This window comes from Ambystoma mexicanum, chromosome 13 (assembly GCF_040938575.1).
Source record: "Ambystoma mexicanum isolate Mex_15411 chromosome 13, UKY_AmexF1_1, whole genome shotgun sequence".
Taxonomy (NCBI): domain Eukaryota; kingdom Metazoa; phylum Chordata; class Amphibia; order Caudata; family Ambystomatidae; genus Ambystoma; species Ambystoma mexicanum.
In genome coordinates this window covers 714,440,609-714,455,663 of record NC_090938.1, presented here as the reverse complement: position 1 = coordinate 714,455,663, position 15,055 = coordinate 714,440,609, and positions in this window count along the sequence as shown.

The following is a 15,055-nucleotide window of genomic DNA, read 5'->3' as shown; positions in this document are numbered from 1 at the left end:
TCCAAGGTAGACCACTGTACTCTGACCAATTTGATATTTGCTTGCCTTTATGGTCAGATGGGCCTGTTCCAGAGCCTGCAATACATATCCTAGGTGTTCAATATGTTCTTTCCATGTAGGGCTGAACACTGCAATGTAATCCAAGTATGCCATGCAGAAGTCCTCCACCCCATTCAGAACTTGATTGACCATCCTCTGAAATGTAGCAGGTGCATTCTTTAGTCCAAAAGGCATTACCTTGAATTGGTAGGGGCCAGCTGGGGTGGAGAATACAGTTTTCTCCTTGGCATGGTCTGTCAGGGCTATTTGCCAATAGCCTGATGTTAGGTCAAATGTGCTGAGGTACTTGGCTGCACCAAGTGTGTCCACCAGCTTATCTGTCCTAGGTAAAGGATGGGCATCAGTCTTGGTTACTGCATTTAGAGCTCTATAGTCCATGCAGAATCTCAACTCCTTGCATCCTGCCTTTGGTACAAGCAAAACTGGGCTAGACCATGGGCTAGTAGAGGGCTCTATAACCCCGAGCTCAAGAATCTTGTTGACCTCATTCCTTATATGGGTTCTTGCATTGTCTGACATTCTGTACCCCCTACTTTTGACAGGCAGTCACCAGTGAGTATATCATGCTGGGCCCAAGGGGCCAAGCCTGGTGAAAGTGAGAACAGGGAGGCAAACTGATTTAACAGTAATTTGCACTCATCCTGCTGGTCAGATGTGAAACTGGAAGACAGATTAACTCCTTCCACTTGCTCATCTAAAGGTAAACAAAGGGGGGGGTCTGGGAATCTCTCTACCAGCACGAACACAGCCCAATGACCTGTTCTTGGGTGAATAACCCCTGGGAGAGACTCTACCAAGTCTTCAGCTCACTGTCCTTTTCACAGAGAAGAAATTTCCCCGCATATCAGCCTTTGTCCTGCCCAGGGGCAGTCCAGCGCCGAAATGCTAGGCAATTCTCCTCTGAACAAGAGTACCATCAGTAACCCCATACACGTGTTTCAGCCTTGTTGGGCATCATCAGTGAGGTGAAACTGTTGCCTCTCTAAGAACAGTGAGCAAGGGGTCCACGTCTGGATTGCCCTGTTAACTTAGGGTAAACCCAAAGTTAATGTATGCAAACAAAGGGGGGGTCTGGGAATCTCTCTACCAGCACGAACACAGCCCAATGACCTGTTCTTGGGTGAATAACCCCTGGGAGAGACTCTACCAAGTCTTCAGCTCACTGTCCTTTTCACAGAGAAGAAATTTCCCCGCATATCAGCCTTTGTCCTGCCCAGGGGCAGTCCAGCGCCGAAATGCTAGGCAATTCTCCTCTGAACAAGAGTACCATCAGTAACCCCATACACGTGTTTCAGCCTTGTTGGGCATCATCAGTGAGGTGAAACTGTTGCCTCTCTAAGAACAGTGAGCAAGGGGTCCACGTCTGGATTGCCCTGTTAACTTAGGGTAAACCCAAAGTTAATGTATGCAAACAAAGGGGGGGTCTGGGAATCTCTCTACCAGCACGAACACAGCCCAATGACCTGTTCTTGGGTGAATAACCCCTGGGAGAGACTCTACCAAGTCTTCAGCTCACTGTCCTTTTCACAGAGAAGAAATTTCCCCGCATATCAGCCTTTGTCCTGCCCAGGGGCAGTCCAGCGCCGAAATGCTAGGCAATTCTCCTCTGAACAAGAGTACCATCAGTAACCCCATACACGTGTTTCAGCCTTGTTGGGCATCATCAGTGAGGTGAAACTGTTGCCTCTCTAAGAACAGTGAGCAAGGGGTCCACGTCTGGATTGCCCTGTTAACTTAGGGTAAACCCAAAGTTAATGTATGCAAACAAAGGGGGGGTCTGGGAATCTCTCTACCAGCACGAACACAGCCCAATGACCTGTTCTTGGGTGAATAACCCCTGGGAGAGACTCTACCAAGTCTTCAGCTCACTGTCCTTTTCACAGAGAAGAAATTTCCCCGCATATCAGCCTTTGTCCTGCCCAGGGGCAGTCCAGCGCCGAAATGCTAGGCAATTCTCCTCTGAACAAGAGTACCATCAGTAACCCCATACACGTGTTTCAGCCTTGTTGGGCATCATCAGTGAGGTGAAACTGTTGCCTCTCTAAGAACAGTGAGCAAGGGGTCCACGTCTGGATTGCCCTGTTAACTTAGGGTAAACCCAAAGTTAATGTATGCAAACAAAGGGGGGGTCTGGGAATCTCTCTACCAGCACGAACACAGCCCAATGACCTGTTCTTGGGTGAATAACCCCTGGGAGAGACTCTACCAAGTCTTCAGCTCACTGTCCTTTTCACAGAGAAGAAATTTCCCCGCATATCAGCCTTTGTCCTGCCCAGGGGCAGTCCAGCGCCGAAATGCTAGGCAATTCTCCTCTGAACAAGAGTACCATCAGTAACCCCATACACGTGTTTCAGCCTTGTTGGGCATCATCAGTGAGGTGAAACTGTTGCCTCTCTAAGAACAGTGAGCAAGGGGTCCACGTCTGGATTGCCCTGTTAACTTAGGGTAAACCCAAAGTTAATGTATGCAAACAAAGGGGGGGTCTGGGAATCTCTCTACCAGCACGAACACAGCCCAATGACCTGTTCTTGGGTGAATAACCCCTGGGAGAGACTCTACCAAGTCTTCAGCTCACTGTCCTTTTCACAGAGAAGAAATTTCCCCGCATATCAGCCTTTGTCCTGCCCAGGGGCAGTCCAGCGCCGAAATGCTAGGCAATTCTCCTCTGAACAAGAGTACCATCAGTAACCCCATACACGTGTTTCAGCCTTGTTGGGCATCATCAGTGAGGTGAAACTGTTGCCTCTCTAAGAACAGTGAGCAAGGGGTCCACGTCTGGATTGCCCTGTTAACTTAGGGTAAACCCAAAGTTAATGTATGCAAACAAAGGGGGGGTCTGGGAATCTCTCTACCAGCACGAACACAGCCCAATGACCTGTTCTTGGGTGAATAACCCCTGGGAGAGACTCTACCAAGTCTTCAGCTCACTGTCCTTTTCACAGAGAAGAAATTTCCCCGCATATCAGCCTTTGTCCTGCCCAGGGGCAGTCCAGCGCCGAAATGCTAGGCAATTCTCCTCTGAACAAGAGTACCATCAGGCACAGTGAGTAAAAGCAGTGGCTGCGAACTCTCAAGTGGTTAATAACCACTGAACAGGTTATCATGTCTGTTCTTGCGAGAGAGGGGCGCCCGCTACCTTTGTACTATTTGTTAAGGAACCTGGGATTGGTAACCCTAGGTCTCCTGGGGGCAACCAGACGTGGTCTCCCTCTCACTGTGCTTAGAGAGGCATCAGCTTCACCTCACTGATGATCCCCAACAAGGGTGAAACACGTGTATGGGGTTGCTGGTGGTACTCTCGTTCAGATTGGAATTGCCATTGTATTTCGGTGCTGGACTGCCCCTGGGCAGGACAAAGACTGATATGCAAATGGATATTTCCCATCTGTGAAAGGCACAGTGAGTAAAAGCAGTGGCTGCGAACTCTCAAGTGGTTAATAACCACTGAACAGGTTATCATGTCTGTTCTTGCGAGAGAGGGGCGCCCGCTACCTTTGTACTATTTGTTAAGGAACCTGGGATTGGTAACCCTAGGTCTCCTGGGGGCAACCAGACGTGGTCTCCCTCTCACTGTGCTTAGAGAGGCATCAGCTTCACCTCACTGATGATCCCCAACAAGGGTGAAACACGTGTATGGGGTTGCTGGTGGTACTCTCGTTCAGATTGGAATTGCCATTGTATTTCGGTGCTGGACTGCCCCTGGGCAGGACAAAGACTGATATGCAAATGGATATTTCCCATCTGTGAAAGGCACAGTGAGTAAAAGCAGTGGCTGCGAACTCTCAAGTGGTTAATAACCACTGAACAGGTTATCATGTCTGTTCTTGCGAGAGAGGGGCGCCCGCTACCTTTGTACTATTTGTTAAGGAACCTGGGATTGGTAACCCTAGGTCTCCTGGGGGCAACCAGACGTGGTCTCCCTCTCACTGTGCTTAGAGAGGCATCAGCTTCACCTCACTGATGATCCCCAACAAGGGTGAAACACGTGTATGGGGTTGCTGGTGGTACTCTCGTTCAGATTGGAATTGCCATTGTATTTCGGTGCTGGACTGCCCCTGGGCAGGACAAAGACTGATATGCAAATGGATATTTCCCATCTGTGAAAGGCACAGTGAGTAAAAGCAGTGGCTGCGAACTCTCAAGTGGTTAATAACCACTGAACAGGTTATCATGTCTGTTCTTGCGAGAGAGGGGCGCCCGCTACCTTTGTACTATTTGTTAAGGAACCTGGGATTGGTAACCCTAGGTCTCCTGGGGGCAACCAGACGTGGTCTCCCTCTCACTGTGCTTAGAGAGGCATCAGCTTCACCTCACTGATGATCCCCAACAAGGGTGAAACACGTGTATGGGGTTGCTGGTGGTACTCTCGTTCAGATTGGAATTGCCATTGTATTTCGGTGCTGGACTGCCCCTGGGCAGGACAAAGACTGATATGCAAATGGATATTTCCCATCTGTGAAAGGCACAGTGAGTAAAAGCAGTGGCTGCGAACTCTCAAGTGGTTAATAACCACTGAACAGGTTATCATGTCTGTTCTTGCGAGAGAGGGGCGCCCGCTACCTTTGTACTATTTGTTAAGGAACCTGGGATTGGTAACCCTAGGTCTCCTGGGGGCAACCAGACGTGGTCTCCCTCTCACTGTGCTTAGAGAGGCATCAGCTTCACCTCACTGATGATCCCCAACAAGGGTGAAACACGTGTATGGGGTTGCTGGTGGTACTCTCGTTCAGATTGGAATTGCCATTGTATTTCGGTGCTGGACTGCCCCTGGGCAGGACAAAGACTGATATGCAAATGGATATTTCCCATCTGTGAAAGGCACAGTGAGTAAAAGCAGTGGCTGCGAACTCTCAAGTGGTTAATAACCACTGAACAGGTTATCATGTCTGTTCTTGCGAGAGAGGGGCGCCCGCTACCTTTGTACTATTTGTTAAGGAACCTGGGATTGGTAACCCTAGGTCTCCTGGGGGCAACCAGACGTGGTCTCCCTCTCACTGTGCTTAGAGAGGCATCAGCTTCACCTCACTGATGATCCCCAACAAGGGTGAAACACGTGTATGGGGTTGCTGGTGGTACTCTCGTTCAGATTGGAATTGCCATTGTATTTCGGTGCTGGACTGCCCCTGGGCAGGACAAAGACTGATATGCAAATGGATATTTCCCATCTGTGAAAGGCACAGTGAGTAAAAGCAGTGGCTGCGAACTCTCAAGTGGTTAATAACCACTGAACAGGTTATCATGTCTGTTCTTGCGAGAGAGGGGCGCCCGCTACCTTTGTACTATTTGTTAAGGAACCTGGGATTGGTAACCCTAGGTCTCCTGGGGGCAACCAGACGTGGTCTCCCTCTCACTGTGCTTAGAGAGGCATCAGCTTCACCTCACTGATGATCCCCAACAAGGGTGAAACACGTGTATGGGGTTGCTGGTGGTACTCTCGTTCAGATTGGAATTGCCATTGTATTTCGGTGCTGGACTGCCCCTGGGCAGGACAAAGACTGATATGCAAATGGATATTTCCCATCTGTGAAAGGCACAGTGAGTAAAAGCAGTGGCTGCGAACTCTCAAGTGGTTAATAACCACTGAACAGGTTATCATGTCTGTTCTTGCGAGAGAGGGGCGCCCGCTACCTTTGTACTATTTGTTAAGGAACCTGGGATTGGTAACCCTAGGTCTCCTGGGGGCAACCAGACGTGGTCTCCCTCTCACTGTGCTTAGAGAGGCATCAGCTTCACCTCACTGATGATCCCCAACAAGGGTGAAACACGTGTATGGGGTTGCTGGTGGTACTCTCGTTCAGATTGGAATTGCCATTGTATTTCGGTGCTGGACTGCCCCTGGGCAGGACAAAGACTGATATGCAAATGGATATTTCCCATCTGTGAAAGGCACAGTGAGTAAAAGCAGTGGCTGCGAACTCTCAAGTGGTTAATAACCACTGAACAGGTTATCATGTCTGTTCTTGCGAGAGAGGGGCGCCCGCTACCTTTGTACTATTTGTTAAGGAACCTGGGATTGGTAACCCTAGGTCTCCTGGGGGCAACCAGACGTGGTCTCCCTCTCACTGTGCTTAGAGAGGCATCAGCTTCACCTCACTGATGATCCCCAACAAGGGTGAAACACGTGTATGGGGTTGCTGGTGGTACTCTCGTTCAGATTGGAATTGCCATTGTATTTCGGTGCTGGACTGCCCCTGGGCAGGACAAAGACTGATATGCAAATGGATATTTCCCATCTGTGAAAGGCACAGTGAGTAAAAGCAGTGGCTGCGAACTCTCAAGTGGTTAATAACCACTGAACAGGTTATCATGTCTGTTCTTGCGAGAGAGGGGCGCCCGCTACCTTTGTACTATTTGTTAAGGAACCTGGGATTGGTAACCCTAGGTCTCCTGGGGGCAACCAGACGTGGTCTCCCTCTCACTGTGCTTAGAGAGGCATCAGCTTCACCTCACTGATGATCCCCAACAAGGGTGAAACACGTGTATGGGGTTGCTGGTGGTACTCTCGTTCAGATTGGAATTGCCATTGTATTTCGGTGCTGGACTGCCCCTGGGCAGGACAAAGACTGATATGCAAATGGATATTTCCCATCTGTGAAAGGCACAGTGAGTAAAAGCAGTGGCTGCGAACTCTCAAGTGGTTAATAACCACTGAACAGGTTATCATGTCTGTTCTTGCGAGAGAGGGGCGCCCGCTACCTTTGTACTATTTGTTAAGGAACCTGGGATTGGTAACCCTAGGTCTCCTGGGGGCAACCAGACGTGGTCTCCCTCTCACTGTGCTTAGAGAGGCATCAGCTTCACCTCACTGATGATCCCCAACAAGGGTGAAACACGTGTATGGGGTTGCTGGTGGTACTCTCGTTCAGATTGGAATTGCCATTGTATTTCGGTGCTGGACTGCCCCTGGGCAGGACAAAGACTGATATGCAAATGGATATTTCCCATCTGTGAAAGGCACAGTGAGTAAAAGCAGTGGCTGCGAACTCTCAAGTGGTTAATAACCACTGAACAGGTTATCATGTCTGTTCTTGCGAGAGAGGGGCGCCCGCTACCTTTGTACTATTTGTTAAGGAACCTGGGATTGGTAACCCTAGGTCTCCTGGGGGCAACCAGACGTGGTCTCCCTCTCACTGTGCTTAGAGAGGCATCAGCTTCACCTCACTGATGATCCCCAACAAGGGTGAAACACGTGTATGGGGTTGCTGGTGGTACTCTCGTTCAGATTGGAATTGCCATTGTATTTCGGTGCTGGACTGCCCCTGGGCAGGACAAAGACTGATATGCAAATGGATATTTCCCATCTGTGAAAGGCACAGTGAGTAAAAGCAGTGGCTGCGAACTCTCAAGTGGTTAATAACCACTGAACAGGTTATCATGTCTGTTCTTGCGAGAGAGGGGCGCCCGCTACCTTTGTACTATTTGTTAAGGAACCTGGGATTGGTAACCCTAGGTCTCCTGGGGGCAACCAGACGTGGTCTCCCTCTCACTGTGCTTAGAGAGGCATCAGCTTCACCTCACTGATGATCCCCAACAAGGGTGAAACACGTGTATGGGGTTGCTGGTGGTACTCTCGTTCAGATTGGAATTGCCATTGTATTTCGGTGCTGGACTGCCCCTGGGCAGGACAAAGACTGATATGCAAATGGATATTTCCCATCTGTGAAAGGCACAGTGAGTAAAAGCAGTGGCTGCGAACTCTCAAGTGGTTAATAACCACTGAACAGGTTATCATGTCTGTTCTTGCGAGAGAGGGGCGCCCGCTACCTTTGTACTATCATCTAAAGGTAAGCCTCTGAGGAGGTCAGGCAGAAGTTCACTCTCCTCCTCCTCCTCCTCCTGAGCTGAAGCTAGAAGCAAAGCTCCTATGTCAGGTCTCGAGACATAAGCCTTCAAACGGTTGGTGTCAAAGACTCTGGGAGCCTCCTTACGATTGCCTAAATCCACCAGATAGTTCACCTCTCCAAGTTTACCCACAACTTTGAAGGGTCCTATCCATTTGTCCTGTAAGGCCCTCTGCCTTGTGGGGACCATAACAAGAACAAGCTGGTCTTGAGTAAACTCAACCATGTTAGCCTTCTGGTCATGCCAATGTTTGACCAGAGCTTGACCAGCCTTCAAGTTATTACTTGCCTCTGCCATAATGTGTGACATTCTCCTTTGGAGACCTATCACATAGTCAGTCACTCTGACTGGCTTGGGGGAAGGAGCATTCTCCAACCCCTCCTTAATCAGGGCCAATGGACCTCTGACTGATGGCCATAGAGAAGTTCGAAGGGACTGAATCCTACTCCCTCCTGAGGGAATTCTCTATATGCAAAGAGAAGGCATGGCAGTAGAAGGTCCCATTTTCTTTGAAGGGGTTCTTCTAAAGCACCTATCATGCTCTTCATAGTTCTGTTAAACATCTCCACCAACCCATTGGTATGGGGATGGTAGGCAGTTGAGAACTTGTAGGTGACTCCACAGCTTTTCCACATGGTTTGCATGTAGTGGGACATAAAATGTGATCCCCTGTCAGATATCACCTCCTTAGGAAAACCTACTCTGGTAAAAATACCAAGTAGGGCATTAGCCACAGCCGGAGCCGTAACAGTCCTCATAGGTATGGCTTCAAGAAACCTAGTGGCATGATCCATTACAACCAGGATAAACCTGTTGCCTGAAGATGTGGGAGGGTCAAGAGGACCAACAATGTCAATCCCAACCCTCTCAAAAGGAACTCCCACCACTGGGAGAGGCACCAAGGGTGCCGAATTCTTGGCTCCAGTCTTGCCAGAGGTTTGGCAAGTGTGGCAGCTCCTGCAGAATTTGTCTACTTCTGAACCCATTTTAGGGCAGTAGAAGTAAAGTGAGAGCCTTTCCTTGGTCTTCTTAAAACTTAAGTGACCAGCCAAAGGTATCTTGTGGGCTAACTGCAGAAACTGGAGTCGGTTCACTAGAGGTACTACAAGTTTTTTGCAGTCTCCAGGGGTTGACTCAGTCGGTTCACTGTAGAAGAGGCCATCTTCCCAGTGTAACCTATACTTCCCAGGCTCAGTCCCATTGAGCTGAGAAGCTGCCTGTAGGCGAAGACCTTCAAGGGTAGGACACTCTCTTTGTCCCTTGCTGAAATCTACCCTGTTGGACCCACCTTCTGCCAGTAAAGACTGCAGCTCAGGGTGGTCAATGGGTCAAGATCTCCCACCAAATTAAGATTGTCTTCTAGATCTGATTCCTCAGTATCTAGCTGAACCATACACGGGTGAACCTCACACTCACCCTCAGCTGCTGGAGGAGTCACAGTTGTGACTTTGGACAGTCTTGGCGATGTCCTTCTAGGCACAGGAGTGCTTGCTGGTTTCTTACTGGCAGACTTAGGTTTCCCCTTTGTCTCTTTCTGACCTGCAATAGCAGTAAGTAAGTCCTGTGGACTTGGGGTGATAGTTTCCTCTATCATGTCCCCAGGAGAGCGCTCAAGGTTCTCTCCCTTGTAGACCTTGTCAGCTCCTGTTTCCTTCTGCTGGGGGGCCTTGGGGTACTAGACACAACTCAAGAGTTTTAAGGTCATTACCCAGCAGGACCCTCCAAGGTATGTTATTTTGCACACTTACAGGTATTCTGACAGTCATGTCATTACACTAGATGGGAGCTGGTAACTGGGGATCCATTTGCACAGGTCATCCAGCTAACTTGGTTAGGTGTTTGGGTGCCTTAGCAACACCCTCCACCTTGAAAAAAACATTCATCAACCACAGTTATGCTGGCTCCAGTGTCTCTGATGGCAGGGGTTTCCTGACCATTCACAAGAACACTATCTTTGTAATACTCCTTAGTATTATCTGGGATTGAGTTATAGACATCTAAGTTCTGTTGTTCCCAAAGATCCAAGGACACTAAAGAAACACTAGCTGAGACTCTCATGGGCTCATCAGCTAGTAACTGATAGTTTCCACTGGCCATAGGTACTTCATCCACCTGGGAGAAGGCTAAGGAGGAGGTGTGGACCCCTGAAGGTTTACCCTTACATCTGGGATCTCCTTTCACATGGTCAGTTAACCCACACACAAATCATTTTCCAAATGCTCTCTGGAATGGGGGCTTGTTCTGACCTCCATCTGGTTTGGGACCAGATGGTACACTAGCCTGATTCGTCTTTCCTTGTGGCTTACCCTGGTTATGTTTGGGGCCCTCTTTTGGATTGGAATTATGGGAATTCTCCTTGTTGTCTTTCTTTGGCTGCTTCCCCTCATCCTTTTTCTGAGTTGCCCCAGAATCCTTGTGAGTAGCCCTGTTGGCAACCCACAAGTCAGCAGCCTTAGCTAGCTTCTTAGGATCTATCTCCTTTGAATCAGCCAAGTGCTGTCTAACCTCAGGAGAGCAGACATCAACAATAGACTCCAACATTACAAGATTCCTCAAACCTTCATAAGTGTTCACTTTGTAACTCTTAACCCAACCATCTAAGTTTTTCAAACATTCACACACCCAGGTAGCCCAAGGGGTACCATCATGCTTTTTGAGGGTTCTAAACCTCTTAAAATACTGGGAATGGGTCTTCCCAAACCTAGCTATTAATGCTAGTTTCACACACTCATAATCCTGTTTATCCTACTCCCCCAACTCCATTACAGCATCACTTGCAACAGGCGGAAGCCTAGAGAAAAGCCAAGGAATCAACTGATTCCCTGAGATACCTTGAATCCCATGATTGTACTCAAACATTGCTAACCAATCCAAAACATCAAGTTTAGTCTCATACATACCAATCATTTCCTTTGGCATACAGGGTCTCTTAGGGCTGGAAGACCTAGAAGACTCTGGGAGAGAAGCATTTTCTAGAGACAATTTCTTCATTTCTAGTTCATGATTCAGCTCCATTTGTCTGAGCCTTAACTCTTGATGTTTCGTGGCAGTTTGTGCATCAATACGTTTCACTTCCAATGCAAGTCTCATTTTCTCAAGTGCAATAAACTCAGGAGTAAGTGTAGGACATGTGGGGGTCCCTGTGGACAGAGGTTGTGCTTTCTGAGCAGGGAAAGGAGTTGTAGGGTTTCCTAACAAGGACTCTTCTACTTCTTCAAAATTACCACTCTCAGAATCAGAAACCTCAGTATCCACATTTGCTGGAGGGGTAGGCCCTTCTGACCCACTCCCCAGACTTTGTTTTCCCATTAACTTTGCAATCAATTCAGATTTCTTTCCTTTACCAGATAGACTCCTCTCCCTACACATGGTTCTCAAAACCTCAGCAGTGTAGTTTAAGAGACCCTCTTCAGTGTAGCTTTCCATATTTGACATGATTTCTCAGTTAAATAGAATAAGTGGTGTTTAGCCTTGTGGTTAGTTGAACCCAAGCAATAGCAGCACTCTAAGTGTAATCACTCTACTTCCAAATCCTCACCGCTGTACACCAGTGTTAGGCAGAATCCTGTGCAGTGCCCTTAGGGACGACTACACACAATTAAGACTACAGTTGGTTATACAAGTTTTACCTTTGGTACAAGCCTGTACAACTATGTTAAAGTGGTAGCAGTAGTGGAGCAGCCAGGCCTATCTCAAGAGTATATGAGCAGTACTGTGACTCGAGCAAACACTGACTCAAGGTTTCAGGTAAAAAATATAAGTACATTTATTTTTAAACCGTTTGTTATAAACACAACACTTCTATTAATTCAAAACCACACGTAAAATACACTGCAACATTCCAAGATGGCCGCCGTGGATACGGGTCGCGACTAAGCCGCGCTCGTCCCGGGCCGCCGAAAAATAGCACATATCGAAGCCAATCCGGAGTGCCAGAGAGCAGATATCCCCCCCCCGGAGTTACCCGCAGACCAGAGGCACCGGGTGCACCGCGGTGGAGCGCCGGGAAAGCAGGGTACGCCGCTCCGCGGCGACCGCCCCTCCCCCATCGAGCGATTCCTGCCCCGGACGCAGAGGCTCCCCGGTGCGGAGCGGGAGCGAGAACTACGGCCGAGGCGTGGGCCCCGGTGACGGAGAGGTGGAGCGACCCCCCCCACGGGAGCCAAGAGACACGCGATCCCCCAGGGGGGACCGGCTCGCCTACAGCAGCGACCGGGGTCATCCCGGCCCCCAGCCCCGCCTACATTGAGGGCCGCCGTGCCGGCCCCCCTGCAGTGGAGACCCAGAGGCGGTTGAGGCACCACCCAACGACGGGGAGAGCGTCGCGGGGTGCGGTGGCGAAAAGACGGAACCCAAATCCTAAACAAGTAGGGGAGCACCCCCGGCGCCCTCCCCCCATATGCCGCCAGAAAGAAGCGCTCCCAAATGAAAGGAGGGCCGAGCCAAAGGTGGTGGAGCAAGGGATACGTCCTTGAAGGCGGCAACAAGACGCCCAACGGTGCACAATAAGAAGGGCAACGGACACAAATACAGAGAGACGGGAGGGTCCGGCGGGGGGGCCGTTCTGGTGGGTGCTCCCCTACAGAGCCCTAGCCAGGAAAATCCGACCGGGAAAGGGGAATAAGCCACACTAACAGACTACACCAAGCAGACCCCACAGGAGAACCAAGAGGACAGCTCCGCGAGCGCAAGGGGGGCAAAGCACAAAACTCAAGAGGGAAACACAGCGGCCCCTGTGAACTCCAGGACACAACCATACCATGTCAAGAGCAAAAAACAAACACACCGTAGCCCAACAGATCCCACAACCCACGAGGCAAGAAGCAAACATCCTTCAACTGTGGTCCACGGACGCTGCGCAACAAGCCAAAGGGAAGCCACAGGACAACCAGCAGGTTGAAGGAATGGCACAGGCGAACCCCCATCATTCACCCTCTAAGGAGGACATGCAAACATGGTTCCACGAACTCCAGGAAAAATTCATGTCCACAGTGCAGGAAGAGTTCACGACGATGAAAAAAGACATGAAACAGGCGGTCCAAGACCTACGGGTCGATGTGGCGAAACTGGAGGAAAGAACCGACACATTGGAAAGAACACTCCAAGGGATTGATGAAGAAACGCAGCAGGCTAGCGAAACCCAGGAACATCTGGTGAGACTCGCCCATAACCTCGAGATACAGTCTGAGGATTTGGAGAATCGTTCCAGACGCTCCAACATTCGCATCAAAAATATGGCGGAAACAGTACTGGACAGAGATTTGATGTCGGCAGTTAAGGAGGTGTTTAGAGACATCCTGGGTGCAGCAGAGCCGGATACAATCGGAGTCGACAGAGTCCACAGGGTCGGCCCTAAAAGATCGGGAGCACCCGGGGAGAGGCCACGGGACCTTCTGGTGGCGCTTTCTTCCTACCCGCAAAAAGAACAAATCCTGAGGAAAGCCAGAGAAATGGTCCACATAAGAATGAATGGTCAGGAAATTCAATTGTACCAAGATCTGGCACTAACTACACTGCAAAAGAGAAGAGCGATGGCCCCACTAGTCAAGGCCCTACTGGCGAAAGAAATCCGATACAAATGGACATTCCCTTTCGGGCTGACGTTTACATGGGAAGGGAAACAGAGGAGAGCAACCACTTGGGAAGAGGGCCTCAGCATAATGGGCCTTCAGGGTGATACGGAGGAAGGGGATCAAACAGCAGCCAGCGGAGAACAAAGGAGAAGTCCGAAAGGATGGGAAAAGATCAAGCAAAAAAGGCCGGCCCCGGGAAGAGAAGGCCGTAGGAAGCAAATATGAAAGGAGGATAAGTCGCAGAGAGAGATGAGGTCAACCGTGCGACATCGTGCTGACTCCGGTGAGGGGGCGTGAGAGAACACAAACAGCCGCGCTAGAACCGGAACAGGCGGTCCGGGATGGATCATCCGGCTTGGAATCGGGTAAGATAAGACAGTAATGTGGGGTTTAGGATCCCCCATGCACATCTCCCCCGAGAGGAAGGAGGGCAGGGAGCTTCGGCGCAACGCCCAGGCATCAGTAGGAACCCTCGCCCTACTCGGGGGCAACAAGTTTGGTTTTGTTATGGTTACCAGTTGGGGTGCGGGGGGAGTTCAGAGGGTTGGTAAGGAGGGACCGGGACCACAGACAGAGGGCAGCACCGAAGGAAGGGATCGCACGTACTTTGAACTTGTGCCTTATTAAATGGGAAAGATACGCATAGTGACCTATAACATAAGGGGGATGAACCATCCAACAAAAAGGGTGAAACTGGAGAAATTACTGAAAAGGGAAGGGGTGGACCTCCTCCTCCTCCAAGAAACGCAAATCAGGAAAAAAGATAAACTAAAGGCAAGGGTAAGGGGATATACAATATGGGCCCAGGCGAATGCCACGGAAAAAAGGGCGGGGGTCCTCATTGCAATGAAGACCGGAAGGGACGCCATTTTAGAGGACTCCATCACAGATAAGGAGGGAAGGTATGCTTTTGTCAATGCGGTGCTGGAGGGACAGAGGATCACCCTTGCGTCAGTATATGCGCCCAATGTGGGACAGGACGGCTTTTTAAGAGACACCCTGGACAAACTAGAATCCTTCGCAAGGGGGGAGGTGATCTTGGGAGGAGATCTGAATATAGCTTGGGACCCACAGAGGGACAGAAGTGCCGGAGGGACATATAGCCATGGGGCACCTTCAAAACGGCTCAAGCAACAAATGGACCAGTTGGCCCTGGGCGATGTATGGAGGGAACTCAGGGGGGACCAAAGTGGGTTCACATACTTCTCGCATGTGCACAGCACTATGTCACGAATTGACTACCTGTGGGCTTCTGTTAGCCTCATGGGCAAAATCCAGGAGGTAGAAAAGGGGACAATTGCACTCTCAGATCACGCACCCTTGTGGCTCGACTTGAAGCTACAGGGGAAAACTAGAGGCTTGTGGAGGTGGAGATTGCCGGAAGACATAATCCAGGAAAAGATAATGGGGGAGACCATAAGGGAAAAGATAGAAGAATACTTCACCGAAAATGACACAGGGGATGTATCAATCTCCACAGTCTGGGAGGCGTTTAAAGCAGTGATCCGAGGAAAACTAATGGCACTGAAAATAACGAGGGAAAAACAGAGGTATGTGTGGGAAAAAGAATTGGAAAGATC